The 26,145-nt window shown below is 44.7% G+C and overlaps 1 protein-coding gene across 1 annotated transcript in view; it reads right to left on the reverse strand.

Annotated features, from left to right (window-relative positions):
- GRIN2B (glutamate ionotropic receptor NMDA type subunit 2B) overlaps nucleotides 1-26,145 on the reverse strand; it is a 480,842-nt gene that overhangs the window by 10,962 nt on the left and 443,735 nt on the right.

The following is a 26,145-nucleotide window of genomic DNA, read 5'->3' on the forward strand; positions in this document are numbered from 1 at the left end:
TGCACAAGACCGGGGTGATGGGAATGAGCTATTAGTTTAACTGCAGTGGGCTGGTTGCCTCTATTTCTGAAAGTTGGGTGAAATCTGCTTCCAGGCCCCATCATTGGACGATTAAGGCTCTAGGACCTTAGTAAGGTAAACTACATCGTACTCCTGAAAATCACTTGTTGGGTAGCAAATATGTTTTGCTAAGAAATTCTCTCTTTACTTTCCTTGATGCTTTAAAAGCCCATATGTATCCTACATGAGTTGTCGGAGAAATTGTAAAAGCAAATGCAATTTTAATTATGTTCCCTCTTGTATTTAAGAACTGAAGAGTGGATTGCCAGGGCATAGCATATTAAAGGGAAATCTCTTGAATTTTCACCCCTATGACATCAGCTTTGTTTCTGGCTATTGCCCTGCAGTGAGCAGTCTGTATATCGCTTCCTGAATGCACAAATTGTGCATTTGTATCTTCATGGCCTCAGAGAGTCTGTTTCCTCAGCATGATCTCACCTTTCTCCCTGGGCCAATTCATGTCCTTCACCTCATTCATGTATCTCAGAGCAATTTCTTCAGGACACTTTCTATGAGTTCTTTCTTCCATCAAGTTTACCCAAGAGTGAGTCATCGGTACTTGGTGTTCTTGGTCTAGATCCCTGTAATTAATACTACAAATTCATTTACTTTCTAAATAAGCTGGCCAAGTTTTGAGAGCTTGTCTCTGAGGTAGTCAAGGAAGCCTAGATTGAGACAAATATGGATTGAAGACCAGCTCTGAGTGTGTGTTAGTTGCTCAGTCATCAGTCATGTCCAACTCTTTGTGATCCCATGCACTGTAGCCTGCCAGGCTCCTCTGTCCATGGGGTTTCCCTAGGCAAGAATACTGGAGTGGTTTGCTAATTCCTTCTCCAGGGGATTCTCCTGACCCAGGGATTGAACCCAGGCCTCCTGCATTGCAGGCAGATTCTTTACCATCTGAGCCACCGAGGCAAGTAACAGGAGCTCTCTGTGCATCATTTCCTCATATGTAATAAAAAGACAATAATGTCTACTTTTCAAGATTGCTGTGTGTATTAAATGATACAATGCATTGGAAGTGCATGACACAGCGTCTTGCACACAGTAAGTGCTCAATAAAGACTTCTTATATCATTTAAATTCATATCTACATTCTACATTCTCTAGTAAACTTCATATTCTCCAAGTTTCTCATTCTATTAGGACAGCAATGACCAGTTAGAGAATGACCGGAGCTCACAATCATATATGTTGTGCCCTAGTATAGGAAAGCCGATGTAGATGTTTAAAGTCCCCTTGGTTTCAATATTAAGTGAAGTGCAGTGAAAGTCACTTACTCATGTCCAACTCTTTTCGACCCCATGGACTGTAGCCTGCCAGGCTCCTCTGTCCGTGAAATTTTCCAGACAAGAATAGTGGAATGGGTTGCCATTTCTAAGTGAAGATATCTTGAAAATCTTTGAAGATACCTTTGAAAGTTTAACTGAGGAGTACTCTGAGGCTTTGGAGCTATCTGGGCTTACAACCATTCTCCTTTATTCTTCCCTTGACCTGAGACACTTAGAGCTTCTCAGAATATGGGGATTTCATGGGCCACTAAATGTCACAGCACCAGTAACCATAAATGCCATCTTCATTGCTCAGAGTTGGCCACAGTTAAAAGTAAGGTCATGCAGTGGGGTTAGGTAATCTGAGATGCATCAAAAGATCACTACTTTCTGACTTACCACAGTGCTTTTTGCCATTAAGAGTATTTGTTTAATTATTTTTTAAGGGGTTGTGATTTTTAAGAAAATAAAGATACTACAAAACAGTTTTTACAACACTCAAGGTTAACTAGTCCAAACCTTTAATTTTACAAATGAAGACAGAGGCCCAAAGAGGACGAGTTATCTGCTCAATGTCATACCACGGCAGTGATGGCTAACATTATCAGGAATCAACCGGCTTAATCAATAGTACTTCTCATGGTCCCCAGCAGATAACAAGTTTAAAAGTAAATACAAATATGGTTTATTGGAAGAGACAGAATGTTATGCATAGAACTGCCAGTTGTAACATTTCAGATGTTTGAAAGATGGTGTCCCCCAGTCAAAAGTAGAGTATTCATAGATATCATGGCAGGCAGCAAAATAACCAAATGTGCTCTCTTTAGTCAGTAATTTCCCATTTTGTTAGGACAGTGAGAACTGATGCTTACAATGACCGAGATACTCTAGGGTCTAAAGTATTTTCTGAAACATCAATGAAAGTTGAACTCATGTCCACTACAATGTTGGTATAAATTTTTACAGTCTAGTTTTTTGAAAATTGGCAGTCAATGTAAGATAGATATAATAATTATTTTTAAATTAAAAAAACTTTTATTGAAGTAGAGTTGATTTACAGTGTTGTGTTAACTTCTGTTGTGCAACAAGGTGATTCAGTTATATATGCATGCTAAGTCACTTCAGTTGTGTCCGACTGTTTTCAACCCTGTGGACTGTAGCCCACCAGGTTCCTCTGTCCATGGGATTCTCCAGGCAAGAATACTGGAGTGGGGTGCCATTTCTTCCTCAAGGGGTTCTTCCTGACTCAGGGATCAAACCTACATCTCATGTTTTCTGCATTGACAGGCGTGTTCTTCACCACCAGCACAACTTGGGAAGCCCATTCATTTTATATATGTGTATTCATTTTCATTATGGTTTATCACAGGATATTGAATGTAGTACCCTCTGCTATACAGTAGGACCTCGTTTTTCTATTATTGTGCATATAACAGTTTTCATTTGCTAATCCCAAACACTTAATTCTTCCCTTCCCCACGGCAACCATGAATCCCTCTCTATTGATAAGACAATTTTTGATTAACCAAATGGAATGTGATATCCAGAAGGCCTCAAGTCCTGATAAAGCTAGATTATGGAAATTTTCTGTGCTACTCTTTATTAACTTTGATTTCGAAATTATCTTGAGACTTCTAGATGCTGTTTTATATCTTTGAATACTTAAAAACTAAAGAAATAACAAAGAACCTGGAATTTCCAAGATGATTTTAAAAAAGAAGGACAAAGTTGAAGGACTCACACTACTTGACTTTGAGACAAAGCTGCAGTCATCACGACAGGGGGACATTAACACAGAGAGAGTAAAGAGATCCTGAGAGCGGGTGCCCTCAACAGATCAACACATATGGTGCAAAAGCAATTCAGTAAAGATACGACAGTCTATAACCAATGGTATTGGAACTCTATATGTAAAAAAAGAACTTCATTCCACATCTCACAAGATATATAGAAATTAAGACTAAGTGGATCAATGTGCCTAAATACAAGTCCTAAAACTGTAATATTTCCAGGAGAAAATATAAGAGAAAGGCTTTGTCACCTTGAGTTAGACAAAGATTTCTTAGATATGACACCAAAAGTGTAATCCACCATCAAAGACAAGTAAGTTGGACTTTGTTAAAATGAAGAACTCTTTGAAAGGCACTGTTAAGATCATGGAAAGACAAGCCACTGGCGAGATAAAAATCTCTGAAAACAGTTTAAAACTATTAAAGAACTAAAGGATTATATAACAACACAGCAAGACTCTTATATGGTTACAGCATCTTCTGTAAGAAAACAGTCAGAAATAGCCAACACAAGAAGAATGGGAGGCATAGGCCTATGGAAAGCATTGGTCTTGAAGGCAGATAATTTGGATTTGAATTCCAGTTCTTTGACCAACTGTATGAACATGGGCTAGTTCTTTAACTTCATGGAGCCCCATTTTTCTGAAAGGATTATTTTTAATTACTATTATGATAATATCTAGGATCACTTAACACAATATCTGGCACATGGCAAATTCTCAAAACTATTAACTGCTTCCATGAGGGTGAAGTTCTAATACCTAAAATTGTTGCATGTGAGATTATGTCTCCTAAGATGGAAAACTCCTGTTTCCTAATTTGTTCCTTAAACTTGGCCAGTCTGGGGACCAAATGGGTGAGTGTATCACCCCAGAATCACCCAGAGTGGAAGCAGAAGTAAGTCAGCCTTTTCCTCTGAAAATTCTTGTCCCAGATTGGTGAAGTTTAAATAAAACATATATTTTTAAAACACTGTCACTGGAACTTGAATTTTACTAAAATTAATGGCCATGGAGAACTTTATTTTCATTAAGGAAGAAGGAAAAGGAAGGATCTTCCAAATACCGCCTTGATGTTTCCAATAAATGCCCAATAATAAAACTTACTCCAAGCTGTGAGGTTTCCATGGCACTTGTTTAACCCGAATGTCAGTGCTCCCTGGGGTTTGGGGAAGGAGTAGAACTTAGTACTGTCCAGAACCAGGGGTCTTAAAATCCATGGACCAGGGAGGACTCTGAGAAATACTTTTTTTAAAAATTAAAGACCCCAATATGCTAAGGAGACCAGCATCGAATTAAAAAGCTTGGTCTGATTTTAAAATAGGGAATTTTATATAGTTATTCCTTATTAGTCACCTTTGGCTATTATAGAGCTTTCTTGAACTTGGAATGTTTCTCTAGATTATAAAAACATGTGCTTAGCGGCTCAGTTGTGTCCGACTCTTTGTGATCCTATGAACTGTAGCCTGCCAGGGTCTTGGTCCATGGACTTCTCCTGGCAAGAGTACTGGAGTGGGTTGCCATTTCATCCACCAAGGGATCTTTCTGACCCAGGGATTGAACCCTGGTCTCCTGTGTCTCCTGCATTGCGGATAGACTCTTTACCTGCTGAGCCATCAGGAGAGCCCCATTAAAACACAGAGAGGAGAATAAAAACACAGAAATGAAGAAATTTGGGGGGTCAGTCTCATTTCACAGATGAGAAAACTGAGGTTCTGAAGAAACCAAGGAGTTGTTCCAGGCCACGGAGTGAAATAGGAGGACCAGCTTATAGGACTTGACCCTTGAGCTGAGTCCTCTGACCGTGGCTCAAACACCAGCCACCAGGTCCTACCTCTGCTCACTGGTGAGGGACTCTATGCATGTGTATGTGGGGCCACTTGGTGAGGGCACCCTTCCCTTCCTGGCATATCAGATGCCAACTCCCTCTCAGGGTTCAACCCAGGGAGTCCAGCCATAACTGTAAGCAGGCTCTCACCCAAGGGCAGGACAGTGCCAGAATGTTAAGACACCTGTAATCTCACTTGATCCTCCTGGAGAGCTGCTGGGAATCAGAATTCAGCCACCTGAGAGGTTCATATGATCATCTCAGCCCCCACATTAACGACCTCAAAGTGAGTGAGTCTTGGCTATCAGGCAAGGAGAAAGGTGTGGAGGCAAGGACAAGGCTCCAACCCCAACCCAGAGATGAGGGGACTTGGGGGCCCTGGAGTGGTGCTGGCTGATCCCTCCCATTAGATAGACCTTTCTGCAGCCTTCAGAGAGAAAGGGAAAGTGCAAGATGTCAAGGAAGAGGCATCATTAACTCAACAGACATGAGTTTGAGCAAACTCTGGGAGATAGCGAAGGTGAGGGAAGCCTGGTGTGTTGCAGTCCCTGGGGTAGCAGAGTTGGGCACGACTGAGCGACTGAACAACAACAAGGGAGTGGAGATCTGGTCCATTTTGTTTATTTATTAAATACATAAACTGATTTTATTATGTATACAGCATTATTAATTTGTTCACAGCAGCTACTGATACTCAACACCTGTATATGTGCTGAGAATAACTCTCTCATCTCTTTTAATGATAACAGTTTAAATGCTTCCATCCATTTGATAAATATATATTCTGAGCATCTAATAGCGCGGAGCCTGTATTTATGAGGATGCAAAGATGAAAACACCAGACTCTTGTTTTCAGGAAGTTTACATACCAGAGAGAGATGTAAACATTCATTCAGTTTTTCATTCCTTTACCTTTTCGTTCATTCATTATTTAATTCGTATAGAATAAAATAATTCTATGCTAAAAAATTTTAAAATTCAGCACATATAATTCTAAAAAATTCAGCACATATTTATAGCATGTATCACCATATTCTGGGTGCTGGGGATGCAATGTGACAGGAGAGGAAGAACCTGCCTTCAAGGAGTTCATACTGTAAACAAAGGGGACAGATAATAAACTTTTTTTTTTTTATGTAGTAGACTGGGGACTTTGCTGGTGGCCCAGTGGTCAAGAATCTGCCTGCCAATGCAGGGGACACAGGTTTGATTCCTGATCTTGGAAGATCTCACATGCCCCAGGGCAGCTAGGCCCTTGCTCTGTAACTACTGAAGCCCGAATGCCCTATAGCCAGTGCTCTGCAACAAGAGACGCCACTGCAAGGCAAGTGGCACCTGCTCACTGCAACTTGAGAAAGCCTGCATGCAGCAATGTAGACCCAGTGCGGCCAAAAATAAAATAATGTGTAGTTGACTAATACACAGCCACAGATTCCTTTCCAGTCCTTATATAAGAGATGAGGCCTACACTCTCTGAACTTAATTCTGATCTGGGCTTGTGACTTGCTTGACCAACAGAATGTGCAGAAATAACACTCTGGGCCTTCTGAGGCTTGGTCATAAGAAGCTTTGTGGTTTCCACCTGGGCCTCTGTAAGAAGTCAACAGCCTGGCAGGCTCCATGCTGGAACTGTGATGTGTAGGCACTTCTGTCTCCAGGCCTGGCTGAACCCAACCTTCCAAACATGCCAATCGGGGCACCAGGCAACCCTGCTCCCATATCTGACCCATAAGTTGGGGAAATACAATGAAATGGCTCTTGCTTAAGCCACCAAGTGCTGGGGTAGGTTGCTGGGCACCCATAGATCACGGGCCCACAGGTGATCTCAAGTAGTGAAAACTACGTGCTGGGAAGAAATTGACGCAGCTTGGACACAGGACACAGGGTGACTGGCAGGAGAACGAGTTTAGCCCGGCTGGCCCGAGAAGGCCTGTCTGAGAAGGTGGCATCTGAACAAAGCCCTGGATGAGAGGAGGAATCCAGCATGTGAAGATCATGGGAAAGTGCAGCAAGTCCAGGGAACAGCAAACACCAAGGCCAGACAAGGAGACAAGCCTGGTGAGGCTAGTGGGCCAGGAGCCACGTGCAGGGTGCCACAGAATCGAGTGCCTGTGACGGGGAGCCCAGAGCAAAGGGCGCTGTCCTGAACAGGCCTATGAAGGCTGAAGCCCCAGGGCTAAGAGATGAAGGGAGAGTCTTCTAGCAGGGCAAGAGGAGCCGAAGCGTTTCTAGATAGATAGCAGTCGGATTTAGAGACAGGGCCCTGAGAGAGGCTGGGCATTTGTCATTACCGGAGGCTAATAGATACGGCCGTGTTAACCGGAGCGCATTGGGGCTGAAGAGGGAGGCGGTGCCTGGGTCCCAGTGGGAGTTGAATTCTGCACAAAGTTCATGCTCTAAGGGAAAAGAAACAGTAGAACCTCTGGAGCCAAACTGCCCGAGTTCAAACTCCAGCTCTGTCACTTGATAGCTGGGTGACTTGGAGAAACTCACTTGACTTCTCTGTGCCCCAGTTTCCATATTTGTACAATGGGGCCAATAATGCTACCTACCTCATTAGGCTTCTTACCATTCACCAGATTAATCTGGGCAACATGTTGGCATCGTGCCTGGCACAAGTTAAATACACTAGATTAGCTATTATAACTGCCATCATCATCATTGTCAGAAGCAACCAGAGAATTCTGGCCGAGTGTCAAGACTGGGTTTTTGCGCTGGAAAGAGCCCTGAGGCATGCAGGGATAAAGGAGAGAGACAGGAGCTGAGAAGGAGATGCACTGGGATGAGGGTCTGGGTGCCAGGGAAAACAAGGAGAGCAGGAAAGTTGTAGATAATTCCCTACCACCCAAGACTGTAAAAGACACCATGCGCATAGCTAGATAAAATCAGGACCACAGGGTGTATACCAGTGCCACTGAAACTCCAAAGGAGAAGGTGCAAGCAACCTGGCTTCCTGGATGACTCTTGAAGGAGGCTGGATTTAAGCTGGAGGAGTGGGTTGGGTTTGGAAGGGTGGAGGTGGGGCATGAATGTCCCTTCCCATTAGAAGAACCCTCCACTATAAGACACTTGCTCCTTGGAAGTAAGGCTATGAGAAATCTAGACAGTGTACTAAAAAGCAGAGACACCACTTTGCCGACAAAGATCTGTATAGTTAAAGCTATGGTTTTTCCAGTAGCTATCTATAGATGTGAGAGTTGAACCATAAAGAAGGCTGAGTGCTGAAGAATTAATGCTTTTGAATTGTGGTGCTGGATTCTTGAGAGTCCCTTGGACAGCAAGGAGATCAAACCAGTCAACCCTAAAGGAAATCAACCCTGAATATTCACTGGGAGGGCTGATGGTGAAGCTGAAGCTCCAATACTCACTCTGGCCACCTGATGTGAAGAGCCAACTCACTGGGAAAGACCCTGATGCTGAGAAAGACTGAGGGCAGGAGGAGAAGGGGGCGACAGAGGATGAGATGGTTGGGTGGCATCACCGACTCAATGGACATGAGTTTGAGCCAAGTCGGAGAGATAGTGAAGGACAGGGAAGCCTGGCGTGCTGCAGTTCATGGGGTCACAAAGCGTCAGACAGGACTGTGACTGAACAGCCACTGTAAGACACTCCTTGTTCCCACCATGAGAGAGGAAACAGGTCCTCACAGAGAAGCTTTGAGGCCATGATGCCAGAAGAAAAGAAAACACAAACCCTTCTATATGTTGATGGTATCCAGGTTTTTGTGCTGACCACCAGACACAGCCCAATGAGGTTCCTTAGCATTAGATCCTGGGAACGACAGCAGGCAAATGAAAGGAGGAGGGTGGCAGTAAGTCCCTTCAGGGGTCTCTGGGGACCCTGAAAGATGGCCTTTCTCCTGCAGCCAGAGTCCCATCAGCATATGCAAATTAGGACAAACCAGCACTGTGACCTTGCAGAGATGGATATTGTAATGTCCTGTTTGCAGAGTCCATCCACGTGAGACACAGAATCTGGGGGCTTTTGTCTGCAAAGCTTGACAATCCCACGCATAAATATTCATCCCAGCACTCCTGCTTTAACATTTGAATCACAAAAAGAATCAATGCCCAGATGCAGCCCAGCTCAGCCGTCTGAGGCACCCAGGAGAAAAGGTGGGAAGGTTTAGGCAGCAAGGGTGGCATTTGGTGATGTGCTAATAAAGAGAAGGTGGCAGAACAGCAGAATTTGGCAGGGCGCACGTTACCTACCCAAGTACCATCCCATCATCACTGTTACTAGCATCAGTACCCTCTGTTTTCACAGGACTGTTTTATCATTGACTTCCATCATTTTGATGTACTGTTCTACAAATTTTGTTATTGTAGTTATTCATTCATTTTATCAATATACAGTCCATGGGGTTGCTAAAAGTCAGACACGACCGAGAGACTAACACCACCATCACCGTACATAAAATGGGGGCTTCCCAAGTGGCTCAGCCAGTAAAGAATCTGTCTGCAATGTAGGAGACATGGGTTCAACCCCTGGGTCAGGAAGATCCCCTGGAGAAGGAAATGGCAACCCACTCCAGTATTCTTGCCTGGAAGATCCCATGGACAGAGGGGCCTGGTGGGCTACAGTTCACAGGGTCACAGAGTCGGACATAACTGAAGCGCCTGAGCCCACACGCATACATAAAATGGACTCTTTTTTGTTATCAATCTATCTTTTAATCCATTATTGATAGTTTGGTTTTGCTTTGGGATCCAATCTGAGAATCTTTTGCTATTAATACAAGAACTTGTGCTACTTTTATTTATTCATAGGAAAAAAATGTATTTGGTACTCAGTTAATCTTTGTAGAGCTGTCCCTCTGTTCTAACAATAACATACACCATTTTAAATATTTCTAAGTGTACAGGTCTGTGGCATTAAATACATTCATCCTGTTGTGCACCATCACCACCATCCACCTCCAGAAATTTTTCATCTTCTTCAACTGAGACGCTGTACCTATTAAACAATAACTCCTCATTCATTCAATGAATTTTAATCACATATTGAACATCTTTGAAAAAATTTATTTATTTATTTTTAGCTGTGCTGGGCCTTTGTTGCTGCTCGGGCTTTTCTCTAGGTGAAGTGAGTGGAAGCTACTCTCTAGTTGTGCAATGGGCTTCTCATCGCGGTGGCTTCTCCTGTCGGGGAGCATGGGCTCTAGGGTGCTCCGGCTTCAGTAGTTGTGGCATGAGGGCTCAGTAGTTGCAGCTCCCGAGCTCTACAGCACAGGCTCAGTAGTTGTGGTACTCGGGCTTAGCTGCCCTGAGGCATGTAGAATCTTCCCAGACCAGGGATCAAACCCATGTCTCCTGCACTGTTTATTAGGCGGATTCTTTACCACTGAGCCAACAGGGAAGCCCTAACCATGTACAGAATCTTGTAACCAGCAGCAGAACAGGACACAGAACAAGTCCATCACCTCCAAGAATTCCTGTATATTCTTTGTCTAGAGTTGTTCTCCCTCCACTTCTAACCTCTGGCGACCACTGCTCTGTCCTCTGTCCCCACAGTTTTGTCTTTTCCAGAATGTCCTACAAACGAAATCACACTGCATGTAACCTATTGAGACGGGCTTTTCACTTCTCATAATGCCCCTGAGATTCATTCATGCTGCTGCTTGTATCTGAAGGTCACTCCTATTTATTGCCACGTAGAATTCCACTGTGTGGCTGCATCGGTTTGTTTATCCATTCATCCATGGAAGGACATTTCGGTTACTTTCAGTTTGGGATAATCATGAATGGAGCATGGATGTACAAGTTTCTGGATGAAAATAAATTTTCATTTAAGGTAAATACCTGTGAGTGGGAGCTCTGGGTCATGAGTCACCCTCCTGCCTGAGACCTCCTCCCTCAAGTGCACCTCTTTTTGAATCTCTTCTCTCTTTTGATCTTTCCATTTTCCCCATCAACTATAAAGTAAATTAGCTCAGTTGGTAATGAATCTGCCTGCAGTGAAGGAGACCTGGGTTCAATCCCTGGGTCAGGAAGATTCCCTGGAGAAGGAAATGGCAACCCACTCCAGTTATTCTTGCCTGGAAAATTCCATGGACAGAGGAGCCTGAGGGCTACAGTCCATGGGGTCGCAAGAGTCAGACACAGCTTAGTAACTAAACCACCATGTAAAGTAAGTACATCCACTATTATTATCTTATTATTCTTCCTGATTCTCATCCTTTCCATAGTACTATCCAACAGCTTATCTAGGATGATGTAGTTGTGTGTGTGTGACTTCAGACTCTAAGCAACACCTGAAGGTGGGAGGGAATGGCTGGAGGATCTTCCATGGTGATCGGTTACCCCTTGTTTGCCCAAAGAGAGAAGAAGGTAAGATGACAACACAGACCAGACTTCTTGCAGGTATGACCTTCACTGTTTGGTGGCCCGTCAATGCTCGGGAAGATGGGGAAAGAAGGCACAACGTGCTTACCCGGAAAAGGCAGTGTAATGATGGAACAGTAAGTCAGAACATGGGTTATGGGCTAAGAAGATCTAAATTCAAGACTGAGTTCCACCCTTTACTAACTAAGCGACTTCATAAACAAACCACTTAGCTCTGAAACTGAATATTGACAATGTTCTAAGAGCAGAAATAATGAACGGCATCTCATTACAGATCCTCCACTTCAAACCTGGGGCCCAGGGTAGCCACCGAGGACCCGTCATGGAACAAGCTGGCTGTGGATACAGTGACAGATTAGAAAGGAAGGCTGTTCATGAGAATTAGCATCTGGGATGGAAGTGGGAGGAAAAAAAATTGGTTTTCTATTTCATTCTACATTATTCATTGGAGAGAATATTTTCAAATTCATTTGGAATAGGTGGCTGATGAACAATTACTGTGACAACAATAACATAGAATGTAGTTAGAAGATACAGGTATATCATCAAATTGCCCAAATTAACTCAGTTCTCTTGCTGGTACCTGGAGAAATAGATTCCATTTTGCTACTGTCAGAAATGGAGTTAGCATTCAGGAAGAATCTAACACCTTAGCCATTTTTGTTCTTTTTCTCTCTTCTTATTAATATTAGTCCTGCGGTTGTCTACAGTGGCAAACACATCTAAATTTGCATGTGAAGAAACGTGCACTTATACAATGGAATATTATTCAACCATTAAAAAGAAAGAAATAATGCCATTTGCAGCAACATGGATGGACCTAGAGATTTCATACTGAGTGAAGTAAGGCAGATAGAGAAGGAGAAATATTGTATGACATCCCTATTTGTGGAATCTAAAAAGAAATGATACAAATGAACTTACAAAACGGAAAGATATAGACTTAGAGAATGAACTTATGGTTGCCAGTACACACTGCTATATTTTAAATGGATTACCAACAAGACCCTACTGTATAGAGCGCAGGGAACTCTGCTTAATGTGTTGAGGCAGTCTGGACAGGAGTGAAATTTGGGGGAGAATGGATACATGTGTGTGTATGGCTGAGTCCCTTCACTGTTCACTTGAAACTATCACAACATTGTTAATCAGATACACTGTAACACAAAATAAAAAGTTAAAAAAGAAACCTGCCCTTGGCTGTAATAAGCCGGGTAAGTTGTCTTCACAACTCTGGATGCTGTGCCTCTGGGGAAGGCACCCCTTACCTCTCTGAGCTCAACGTGGAGCTGGGGCTCCATGACAGGCTGCAGAGGGCAGGGCGTGATGGAGGGCACAGAACTCGCTCACCTCCAGTCGCTACCCTCCTGCTGCGGCCAAAACAAGAGCTTGTGGAAAAGAAAATATCAGTTCTCTGGATTCCTAGAAAGGAGTTAATGACCAGTTTTTTTCCCTCATTGTAAAACAGTCACTTCTTTTGTATTTTGCAAAATTTGCATCTAGAAGCCTTAATAAATATTTCCTAAAATATGTCATAAGATTAGACAGTAGCATTCTAATTCATGTGAGCTCACTGAGGTTTGGTCCCTGAGAGGGTAGAGCAGAACAGGTGGGCTGATTCCTGTATTCACTTTACCACGTCATAGTGTACCCTGAGGTCTTAGGTGTGTGGTCATAAAGTTTCAACATCAACACACATTTCATGGGGATCATCCGTGCATAAGTCACTGAACTCTGAAATGAGAATTTGAAATGAAATGGGACAGTAGACACAATTCCTACATTATAGTTCAACTGGAAATAAAAGTGTTAAAACGATACAGACACAGCTAACACATCCATGTTAATGCATACACGATTTACATATAGTAACTCACTAATCTTCCCATCAACCCTATGTGCTCAGTCATGTGTGACACTTTGCGGGCCCCATGCCAGGCTCCTCTGCCCATGGAATTTTCCAGGCAAGAATACTGGAGTGTGTTGCCATTGCCTACTTCAAGAGACCTTCCCAACCCAGGGATCAAACCAGTGTCTCTTGCAGCTCCTGCATTGGCAGATAGATTCTTTAGCACCAGTGCCACCCGAGAAGCCTTCAACCCTATGAGGAAGGTATTATTATCCCCAGGTAACGGACCTGGAAACTGATGCCCAGGGAGGTAAGTAACTTGAATAAGATCACCTAGCTAGAAACTAGTACACCAAGGGTTCCAATCCAGGGTCCTCACCCTTAACTGCAAAACACATCACGGAGTTCTAGATACACAGAGTAGGTGCTCAGCAAACAGGTAGAGTAGAAAACTCCAATGACTAAGGAATATACCAAGTTCCAAGTGGGACAAAAGGAAAGTAATGGCTCTGCAGGTTTAGAGGAGCAGAGATCATTGTGAGACTCCAGGGAGGAAGCAGAGATGGAGCAACCCCTACAGATGGGCCAAGGTTTATACAGGCAGACATGCAGTGAAGACACTCAAGACAAGAGCAAAGACGCAGAGGAACCCAGGCTCGGTGTCTCAAGGGAAGTTGGAAAGAAAGTTTGTACGTGTGAATGTGGACCACGGCGCTGGTGTCCAGGCAGGAGCCCTGCAGTGTCCGGCGAAGGACGCAGCATCAGGTATCACTATGCAGCTAAATCAACAGCTTTGAAGAACAGAAGAGGCTTGGGCTGGAATGTTCACTGAGGGTCTGTCTGATTTCCAGGAGAGAATAATGGGAGGAATATATGGAGAAGACACCGAAGCAGAGGCCTTGATAGAATCTAAGTTGGCCTTCACGTTCAGAAGGAGGAAGGAAAGGACGTGGCAGAGGGGCTCAGCCCCATCAACTCCACTCCCATGGCTCTCCTCACTGGCCCCTCAAGGCTACCCTGGCCTCCTGGAAGTTCCTAGAACCCACCAGGCAACCTCCCACCTTAGCCTGCTCTGCTGTCCACCCAGAAGTCCCACACACCCAATACTCCCTCACTAACTTCAGGTCAGAGACCTTCCTTGACCACCTGACTTCAAACTGCAGTTCTTCTGTCAACATTCTCTCCCTTCTCTGTTTTACTTCTCTCTGCGGCATTGAACACCTTCTAAGATAGTATATGTAAGCATGCTAAGTCGCTTAGTCGTGTCTGACTCTTTGAGACCCTATGCACTGTAGCCCACCAGATGCCTCTGTCCATAAGATAGTATATAATTGTCTTTTTATTTTCTGCCTTCTCCCATTTAGAATACAAGCCATATGAAGGACAAGATTTTTTTCTGTTTTGATCACTGCTGTCTGGTGCTTAAAACATAACTTGCGATTTAGTGGCTCTCCATATGAATGAATGAAGGACTAAATGAGTGAAGGAATTAAATAGCAATAATAGAGCTATTTACTATATTTTTAAAAATCCCTCAAAATGTCCTCCTTCTTGGTGAATATATTACTGAGCAACACAGTTGAGACTGACTGATGCTCAGAGCTGGTGCTCTTCTGGTATCCCTGGTGAATAAGGAGTTAATACATCCTCACAGCAGTGGAGGACATCTTTCTTGGCCCAGTCTCCATTTTCCCTTCAAAAAATACATCTGAGCTGTGATCCCAGGAGAGCTTGTCAAACCAGGACTTGACAATGCGTGTGGATATTTCTTTGGCACCAAAAATGTGACAGAGCTGGAGATGATTCTGATGACATGGGGATGAAGGAAACAGAGGCAGAGGGCTGAGGCATTTGAGTTTCATCCTGAAGTCATCCGGCGCCTGACAGGTGGTCTTGGTGGTGTTTCTTCAACCTCCCCTTAGCTGAGACCATTACAAAGAGGTGTGATGGCCTTCTGTGCACTCATGCCGACCCCCCAGATAGACCTGTGAGAGGGCAGTCACCGTGCAGGCATTCTTATGAAAGTTGTGGGTGCTGGCAAAGAGACACGGCCTTTAAAGAAGATGATAAGTAAACGGTACAGATGGATTCACCGTGGAGCGCTGCAGGAGCTCATCCACAGTTTGGGGGAGACTGCTTGCTCAGGGTTACTACCAGGGTTTCCATATGCCAGGATGTCCTGGGAATTTAGGGGCATGCCAGTTATTAGCATGACGACCTGAGGTTCCTATCACAGTGAAAACAGCTTTAGAGTCACAAAGTTGGGGACAGCAAACTTGAGGTCTGTGCCCGGGCAGGGCTGGGAATCCAGGGAGAGGCATGGCGGGAAGACAGACACACCCCTGCTCTCCTGGCCATTGATCAGCTCAGTCAATTCCAGACTGAGAAATGGAAACCCCAGCACATGCTCACATGCTCACACTGTGTCCGGTTTACACAGAGCAGAACTCCTTGCTCTGATCAATGGAGTCGACCTCCCAAGCAGGGGACACTCCAGACTGCAGAGGGTCAGCGCTGGGAGGGGGCTCAGTGACCCCACCGTGCCCACTGCATCCCCTCCTGGGTTCACGAGGGACCCACACAGGAGTGGGCTCCAATACGTCCATCAGTAAAGGGACATATCTAATCTTGATATGGCATTTCCCAGGACACATTCTGCCATGAATTTTTTTTTTAATACCCATTATGTCTCCCAGGATGCTTGAGGGCTGTGAAACAAAGTTTGAGAAATCCCTATTGAGTGATGTCCTGGTTGTACAGAGTGGGAAGCAGAAGCCTGGGCAGTCTGACCTATCCAGGGCTACAGGGCCATCCCTAGTTCTTGTCCCCTCCGTCCCCTCCCTCATCTGGTCAACACACATGTGTTGAGCAGCCACTCAGCACCAGACACTGCGTGAGCCTCAATGATGAGTGAGACAGGGATAATGAGGATCCAGTGTGACTCCCTCATCCTTAACGGGCCTTCAGTTACAAGGTGAACATCACTATTTTAAGGTGACTGCTGTGCTTGTGATTGGTTGCTCATTCGTGTCTGACTCTTTGAGACCCCATGGATGGTAGCCCTCCAGGCTCCTCTGTCCATGGGGATCCAGGCAAGGATACTGGAGTGGGTTGCCATGCCCTCCTCCAGGGGATCTTCCCAACCCAGGGATCAAACCCACATTTCTCACATTGCAGGTGAATTCTTTATTGTCTGAACCACAAGGAAACAGGAAAAGATCAATAACCACATCAGGAGAGAAATGGATTTGATTTTTCCAGTTGACAGGGTTAAGCCAAAAGCTCATTCACTTTCAACCTTTTTGCTGAGAATCAGTCTAACTTACGGTAATTCACACTCCTCTTTAGGGTTACCTTTGTCAGACATGCTCGGTGAGCGCCACTATGCCTCCAGCTACTGGATGTGGATAGGGCATAGGAAAGTAGACCTGAAAGGTGAAAAGTGGTTTAACAGATTGTGTTTAATGTGTATTTATGCCAGAAAAATATTTGAAACTGGTTTCACTTTTAATATTTCCTTCATATAAGCTGAGTTTAATCATGATTTATCTCTTTTCCCCCTAAAAGTGGCAAGTGGCATTGCTATAGTTATTTCACCTGCAATGCAGGAGACCCTGGTTCAATTCTTAGGTCGGGAAGATCCCCTGGAGAAGGGATAGGCTAACCACTCCAGTACTCTTGGGCTTCTCCGGAGGCTCAGATGGTAAAGAATCTCCTGCAGTGTGCGATACCTGGGTTTGATTCCTAGGTTGGGAAGATCTCCTGGAGTGGGGCATGGCAACCCACTCCAGTATTCTTGCCTCGAGACTCCCCATGGACAGATGAGCCTAGTGGGCTACAGTCCATAGGGTTGCAAAGTCAGACATGATTGAATGACTAAGCAGCACACCTCTTGTTACGTCAGTGATGGGAAAGTAGAAAGCTCTTACATAGGTACATAGAGAGCCTGCCATACCCTGCTCACATATGAGATGAGGAGCAATCAGGGACTTTGGAGAAAATCAAATATCTTGCCAAAGAAATCTTTCCAAATCAATAAATCCTGAAATCACTTTTTAAGTTAAGATCTGGTGAGCCACAATATTGGTATTATTCAGTATTCTTATACACCTGTTCGATTTATATGATTTGACAGTAGAAATCACAGGATGAGCAAATTCTGAGACTACAAATATCCAATATTTCTCTACATTACTCCTCTCTTCCTCACCATTAGTGATTAAACTATACTCCACTGTTCCTCACATCCGAATGGCTAACAAAGAAAAGGAAGTATTGGTTTACTCTATGAACACTATGAATTATGTAACTATCTTCTCCTTCATTTCATTCATTGATTAAATAATTCATTAACTCATTCTTCAACAAATATCTGAGGATCTGTATTTGCCAGATTCTATTACAGTTACTGTGGATACATCAGTAAATAAGGACAAAAATTCCTGCCTTCGTGGAGGTTACAGTCTAGTAGAGAGAGACAAGTAAACATTGTAAATATGGTAAAAATAGGTGGCACTAGTGGCAAAGGACCCGCCTGCCAATGCAGGAAATGTAAGAGACGTGGGCTCGATCCCTGGGTCGGGAAGATCCCCTGGAGAAGAGAATGGCTACCCACTCCAGTATTCTTGCCTGGAGAATCCTATGGACAGAGGAGCCTGGCAGGCTACAGTCTATAGAGTTGCAAAGAGTCAGATATAACTGCAGTGACTCGGCACACATACACAAAACACTCATAAAGCAGAAAGGACTTAAGAGATGAGCCAGGAGAGTGCCAACCCTGGCATGGCATTTGCAGTTGCTGCCTGCTGCCTGCTACCTGAAGGAAGAAGGATTGGTTGTCATGCCATATAACATAATTTCCACTAATGGGAAAAAAAGAAAAAAAAAACAGACAGGGAGGGAAAAACCTGTTTTAGACCCTCTTTCAGATTTTAGGTGGCTGCTTAACTGAGGACCTGCCCTACAGGATGTCCTGGGCTTAGACTGTCTTTTAGGGACATATGAAAAGTCACCATCCCCTGGAAACTCTTGTCTCTATTAATGTACTTTCCTGTAAGAGCTTTCCTCCTTGAGTCTTGGTCTGATGTGAATTTTCAGAAGAACAACTTCGAGTTTGCATTAGATAAGACACATTAAAATTTATTTTTCCACTTAAAACCCAAGGTGTGTCTCATCTCAGGCTTGGAGAGAGACTTTTTCTAGAATAAAGCAAATGAGAGAGAATTACTGGCAGGGTAGCTTGCTTATGAACTTCAATATATATTTGGGAGAACAACCTAGATGAGTTTCATGTCACACTTCTATTTTGAAGACCTTTATCTGGGTGTACATAGTTAGAGGTAAATGTGTGCAGTAATTGGGCTATTGTCTCAGCTACCGAGAAGGAAGTTATGCAAGCTTCCTTATCAACCTCCATGACCATTCTTTTAAGATACCAGCCCACTGGGTCCTTTTAATGGTTCTAAGTGCATGTCTCATGTTCCCTTGTCAATGGTTTATAGAGAACCTAGCCTACTTTAAAACTAGTCTATAAATTTCAAATCAGAAGCTAATTAACAGAATGGAAGAAAAGTCTCTGTGTGTGTGTGTTAGTCACCCAGTCGTGTCCGAGTCTTTGTGACTCCACAGACTGTAGCTCACCAGGCTCCTCTGTCCATGGGATCCTCCAGGCAAGAATACTGGAGTGGATTGCCATGCCCTTCTCCAGGGGATCTTCCTGAACCAAGGATCCAACCCCAGTCTCCCACATAGCAGACAGATTCTTTACCCTGTGAGCCACCAGTTTCTACTCAGTGCCCAAGCAAACTGTAAAGAAAAACATTTCTCTTTATGAAAAGGCAGATGGGACATCTGGTGAAAGGGCAGACATAAGTGCTTGAGTGGGGAGTGTGGGGGTCACTTATTAAGCACACAGGGAAAGGACCCATTTTCTTTAATTACTTAGATGATGGAATGGAAAACTTGCTCCTTAAATCTGCTATGACACTCAACTGGATTGGATGGCTGGCCATTTGGAGATAGAACTAAACACCAAAGTAGTAAGTCTGGCATGAGGCAAGAAGATATTAAAAGGATAAAGTTCAATTAGAGAGTGTACAGAGGAACTCTCATAGGATGTAAAACCACACTGTCCCAGAGTAAGAAGGGGCAGGAACTGGCTTTGTGAAAGCATGGTCAGAAAGTATCATGGAGCCCTGGTGGACCATAAGCTACATGAGCTGATAACATAGTGTTGCTATTTAATCAGGGAGCTTGTAATGGGAAGCTCAGGAGAAATGTGGCAGGTGGGAAGGAGCCGGTCAGGCCCCGTCATGGGCCAGTGGGAGAGCTTTATGATTGCTGCTGTCTCCTATAAACTCACAAGTGAAATCTGAGAAAGTTCACAAAACCACTAAAGGTGAGGGGAGCAAGTCTTGCGGTGAAAGGTTAAAAGACTGGGTTTATTGAAGGAAATTCCTCTGTTACTGAACTTGATCTAATGTTTTGAGAGTCTGTTCTAGTCACCTAACTATGAAACTGGTGTAAACACAACCCATCACTCGTAGGGTTCCCTGAAATTTGGGGATACACTTGTACTAAAATCATCTTTGCTGTTTATCAGAAATTTAAATTTAAGTAGGTGCCCTGTTTTCATTTGCTAAGTCTGGCAACCCTACTCACAGGGTAATTAGTAGCCATCCAATAAATCCCTGTTGAATTAACTGCTATTGTGTACTAAGTATTATGCTAAGGGCAGAAAATCTTAAAAAACTAGAAGGTGATATAACAGAGGCCCTAATCCAAGGAACTATGGAAAAGGAAAGGTGCAGGAATCTGCTAGGAAGTAGAATCCAGGTTGAATGGATGGCTTATAAAGGGTGAGAGGAGTTTCAGGAGAGATTATTTGAGATCAAGAAGCACAACTATTACCTCTGGTCATTTCCCTGGGCTTCTAGCCCTTAGCCATGGACATCGTGGCAGCTGCTAGGATAGACGGGGACAAATGTGTGGCTGCTAGGATAGACGGGGACAAATGTGTGGTTGGACTCTGAACTCAGGAATGACAGGAAGGTGACAGAGAGCATGTTTGCACCGAGCTGTTCTGATTTTCCCATGCCGTGTTTCATGGGAAACAGTGGTTTTTGGTAGATATTTAGGGTCTATCTGCTGAATGAATAAATGAGGAGTAGTCATGAAGACTGAAAGCCAATGAAACAGACTGTTTAGAGAACACCATTACATTAGGTTTGCATCACAGAGATACGCAAGATAAGGCGCACTAACACAGCGCGTGTTCAGTGTGACATGGACAGCAGACACCCTAAGTGGTGCAGAAAGTGGGAAGAGAGGTCCCTGGCTTAGCAACTGAGACTAGGAGCTTCAGGGAAGGAAACCACTGGGTCTCAGGTTCTCCCAAACCCACATCAAACTTGACTTTCTGGGAATCTTTTAAATGGGAAGGAGTGATTGGGGAGCATCAGTCTTTCCTTTATTAGAAGACAAACTATGATAGAGTAGCCACCATTTAGGACAATAAGAACATAATTTCTGTTGCTCAACTAGCCAAAATGTGCATTAACGATTAAAGTAGCAGTGTTATACATGCTCTGTTTTTATCAGTAATTTGCAGGGCAGCTAAAGCCCTTTTCCACTTCTTTAATAAGAGACCTTGAGGTAGAAGCAGTTAGGTTTACTTTTTCTGGGAATCTGGAAGGACAGACCACTCCTGGGCAATAATAAATATGGATCATGAAGGCAGGGAATGCACAAAGAGGAACCCAGGTCTGTAATCGGTCTAAGAAAATGTTTGGGGTAGGGACCACTTGCCCAAGGAAATGATATTTGAAATCATTGTTTTCTATCACAGTGGTGGGTGAAAGACATAGATTTAGAAATGTCCACTGAGGGACTTCCCTGGTGGTTCAGCGGTTAAGAATCCACCTTGCAATGCAGGGTTCGATCCTTGGTTGGTAGGGGGACTAAGATCCCACATGCCGTGGGGCAACAAAGCCCATGTGTCATAACTACAGAGAAGCTCATGTGCTGCAATGAAGAGCCAGCACACCAAAAAATAAAAAGAAATGTCCACTGCGCTCTTACTCTGCACCTAGGAAAGGATGCTCAGTGCTTACTCTCCAAATTCCCCAGGATGGCTGCAAAGAGGTAGCTGGTGCCTGCTTCCCATGGCAGAGACCCTCCTTCCAGGCATCCCTGGATTCAGAGGTATTTTCAGGGGGTCTAAGCACTGCAGGGTGGCACCTCCATCCTGCCCTTCATACCTTTCCAGCCCTGACATAGTACAGGTCTTCCCCACCCCCCTATTTCTGAATCGCACTGAAATAAAGTGCAGGGAGAGTTGAGGATCATGGGGGTGGTCTAGCATGGATCGAGAGCAGTTTGTCTACGGCTTTCCGGGCACATGTTAATCATCTAATGGAAACAGCACAGGTTTTGTAAAATGGATTTTGGCACAAACCCCGAATCTGCCCGAACATTTACTGAGGGATTAGGACACACTCTTCTAAGCATTTCACGATATTGTAAGTACACAGTACTATACATCTTTAATCAACACACAGCTATAGTGTAGGTAATATTTTTATCCTCGTTTTGTAACTAGGAAACTGAGGCATCAGAGGGGTTTAGTAAGTCGGCCATATCATATGCTTTCCAGCATGTATATACTGTGTGCTCAGTCATGTCTGACTCTTTTCCATCCCATGGACTGTAGCTCGCCTGGCTCCTCTGTCCACGGGATTCTCCAGGCAAGAATACTGAGGTGGGTTGCTATTTCCTCCTCCAAAGGGTCTTCCCAACCCAGGGACTGAACCTGCATCTCCTGCATTGGCAGGCAGATCCTTTACCAGTGAGTCACCGGTGAAGCCACACTTTCCAGCAGTGGAACCTCTGTTTTCCCTTCTGGAAAGCAGAGTTAGCATCTGCCTAAAAGGTCTAGGAGGAGAAGTAAAAGGGACCAAGAATGCAGAGCGTCTAGCCCAGGAAGGCCACCCCTGGGCCCGGACGACTGGCCCACCCTGAAACTCTAAGTCCAGATTGTGGCTTCCACAGGGACTGCATGGACGACAGCCATGGTTGCTCACAAGGCAACGGAGCATACGACACAAAATTGGTTTATTTTTGGCGTTGGAAATGCAATTTTTAATAGGCAGCCTCCAACCTATGAACACATTGTCCTCAATAGTTCATTTATAAGTCAGCTGTTCGGAAACAGAAATACATTTCCCCAGAGAAAGAAGACTGTAAATGCTTAGCTCATTAAGGGCAATTTAATCCATAAGAGTGCAGAACTTTAGTGTTAATATTATTAGCTTCTGTTCTGGGAACACTCATTCACTTAACACCCTTCTGTGATGTACCAGGCACTAGCCCAGGAGCTGAACAGAGTTATTTTATTGAAAGCATGTCTGTTGCCTCAAGGCCCTTACAGTGTGATGAAGGAAATGGTCATCTGATCAGTAGTTCTAATGGAGGGTGACAGAGGTGGTTTCTGACTGTGGTCAGAGGACAGAGGCAGGGTATCTGGGGTGGGGGAAGGGGTGGGAAATGGTGATGAAGCCCTGGAGGAAGGGGAAGGGGTTTCCCTTGCTTGGGGTCAGGGCTGGCTCTCACACTTCCCTTTCTGTGGTCAGACCCCACTTTCTGGGCCCTGTTGCTTTTCTAAGCTCCCTTCCAGGCATCCCAAAGTCTCTATTTTCTTGTATGATCCATGTCTATAAGACCAAAAGTTCATTTTTTTTTCAGTCCAAAGGAATTTAGGTGTCAAAGGGAAGATGATCTAAAAAACAAGTGTCATTCTTATATGTGGAATCTAAAAAGAAATGAAACAAATGAACTTACTTACAAAACAGAAGAAAGAGACTCAGACTTTGAGAAGGAGCTTATGATTGCTAGGGGGGGAGATGCTAGTTAGGGAGTTTGGGATGGACATGTACACATTGTACACACATGTACACACTGCTATATTTAAGATGGATAACCAATAAGGACCTCTTGTATAGCACACGTTGGTTGTTGTTCAGTCGTTCAGTCCTGTCCAACTCTTTGTGTCCCCACGGACTATGGCATGCCAGGCTTCCCTGTCCTTCACTATCTCCTGGAGTTTGCTTAAACTCATGTCCATTGAGTCGGTGATGCCATCCAACCATCTCATCCTCTGTGACCCCCTTCTCCTCCTGTCTTCAATCTTTCCCCGCATCAGGGTCTTTTCAATGTTTAGTGGCAGACCAGATGGGAGGGGAGTTTGGGGGAGAATGGATACACGCATATGTATGACTGAGCCCCTTCACTGGTCACCTGAAACTATCACAGCACTGTTTGTTAATCGGCTCTACCCCATACAAAATAAAAAGCTTTAAAAAAATTGTCATGAACTTGTGATTGAATTATTACTCAATGTCCCTTAGATCTCTTCATTTTAAGAAGTAGCTAGTTTAAATTTTTTCAGTCCTCTATATAAATGTTTAAACTAGAAAGCACATGAAAATGTTCCAAAACAGCAGGGGTCACACAGACTACTCAGCCCGGCCCGAGGCTGCCCCGGGCACCCCTGTCTTTCAAGGACTCTTCATTTACCACTGAACCACGTGTCCTTCAGATACTGGAGGGTGCCTGCTGTTCTTTTTATGCGCACGTGGTTCCAGTGGGCAGGGGGCGTGGTGGTGGAATGGCGCCTTGTCCGGGTCATCTGTGACCTGGAGGGACTCATCCAGGGTGCAGAGATATGTGTGATTTCATGACCCTTCAAACCAAAGAACTGAGGGCACACCATGAAGACTATTCAGGAGGGGCTGGAAAACTACCCTGAATCCTGACAACCCTCCTCCCCCACAAATCCCAGCCCTGTTCCTGTCACCAGGACCAACCACACCATCAAGCAGAGATGCCCCCACTGCTGTGAGCTGTGTCTGGCCCAGGTCGCCTCCAGCAGAGAGGACCAGGGTGACAATTACATGATTCTGTTAAAAGCCTCTTGCCAATGACAGGATTGAGAGGAGGGATTGTAATCCTAACTCAAGACGAGGCTCTGAAGTGCTGGGGCAAGGTGACAGGGTGAGCAGTCAAGAGAAAAGTCAACCCTCCCCACTGTGATGACTGGGAAGACTGCTCTGCGTACACAGGCTCCTGAATGAACTATATTGGCCTTTTCCAAATAAATCAGTCTCATAATCTGAGATCTCATGTGCATGCTAAGTTGCTTCAGTCGTGTCCAACTCTGTGTGACCCCAGTGGACTATAGCCTGCGAGGCTCCTCTGTCCATGGGATACTCCAGGCAAGATAACTGGAGTGGGTTGCCATGCCCTCCTCCAGGGCGTCTTCCCAACTCAGGGATTGAACCCGTGTCTCCTGAGGCTCCTGCACTGCAGGAGCTGGAGAACCACCTGGAAAGCCCCTGTGAGATCTTACTGTTCACTGATTTCTTCGTGTGTGTGTGTTGATCCTTCTGTGCTCTTTACATGTTGGCTCATGCTTGCTCTTGACTTCTGGTATTCTTTTAAATCAATCATTTATATATTTGGTTGCATTGGGTCATAGTTGCTGCACGCATGATCCTCGTTATGTCACGTGCGATCTTTTGTTGTGGCACATGGACCCTCTAGTTGTGGCTTGCAGGCTCTGGAGCATGTGGGCTCAGTAATTGCAGGGCCCAAGCTCAGCTGCTCCTCGGCATGTGGGATCTTAGTTCCCCAACCAGGGATCGAACCCATGTCCCCTGCATTGACAGGTGGATTCTTAACCACTGGACCACCAGGGAAGTCCCTCCAGGTATTCTGAATATGGATACATTTATGGTTACACCTGACCTCCAGATTATGGATGCCCAGTTATCTCATGGACTGGTATCTATGACTGTCAGACCACTGAGGGTATTTAAAGAATCAAGCTCTTCTGTCTACACTGTTTGGACCCCAAATCATCCCTTATCTTGGCAGATCTAGCAGTGACTTCCCACATCAGGACCCGATTCACACCAAGGCAGCAGGTGCTTGTGGAGCTGGTGTCAATTCTGACTCCATCCCTGCCTAAACCTCCTCAGCCTCCTCTGTCAGCATCAGAGGGTCACAGTGTCCATGCCGGCAGCCACCTCTTCTCGTCACAACCTGGAATCACTGCCATGCTGAAAGCTGCTCTGCTCTTCAGCATCTGAACATCAGTTTGCGTAATGAAGCAGGTGAGAGAAAGGTGAGAGAAAGGAATTTGGCCGTAATTGACCACAATTAACTTGATGTGCTTTTATAAGGAGAAATGGGTCTGATCCCTGGGTTAGGAAGATCGCCTGGAGGAGGGCATGGCAAAGCACTCCAGTATTCTTGCCTGGAGAATCCCATGGACAGAGGAGCCTGGCAGGCTACAGTCCATGGGGTTGCAAAGAGTCAGACACAGCTGAAGAGACTAACACCTTCACACTATAAGGAGAAAAGGAAAAAAGCAGAAATGTCTCAGCCCTCCCTGTCAAAGCTGCATTGGCACTCTTGGGTGTGTGTTCTCAGTGGTGGGTGAGTGTGCCCTGGAAAGGCACATAAGAGGATAACCTTGGATATTCAAGTGCACTTCCCCGCCGGGAGCACTGCTTCCTAGTGGCACCTCTGCCTGGGAGGTCCGTGGCTGCAGTGCCCTTCCTAATGCAATGTTGCTTGCCATCTTGTTCAATTTGGACTTGAGGCCACTAGGAGACATCATTAGACATCACGGCCTTCTTTCTGCAGTACCAGGATGACACCCAGCTCAACGGCTCTTTTGCACTCAGTCCAGAAAAGGCCGGGGTCCAGCTGTTTCAGGGTCTGCTGGCAATCAATTCTTGCAAGAAATGGAACGGCCTTGTCCTCAACTCAGAGCCCACCACCGTGCTAGTGATGAGCTGGGAGATGGGTGAGCAAGTTTGAAGGAATTAAGCATCCATCTAGCACCTTTACTATTGAGGTGGTTTCTAGACTTAAGCTGTTCAGGGTCTCCTGGCCATAAGCATTTCAGAAGCAGTAAGTGAACACTGTTCTTGCTTTAGTTC

This window comes from Cervus elaphus, chromosome 22 (genome assembly GCF_910594005.1).
Source record: "Cervus elaphus chromosome 22, mCerEla1.1, whole genome shotgun sequence".
Lineage (NCBI taxonomy): Eukaryota > Metazoa > Chordata > Mammalia > Artiodactyla > Cervidae > Cervus > Cervus elaphus.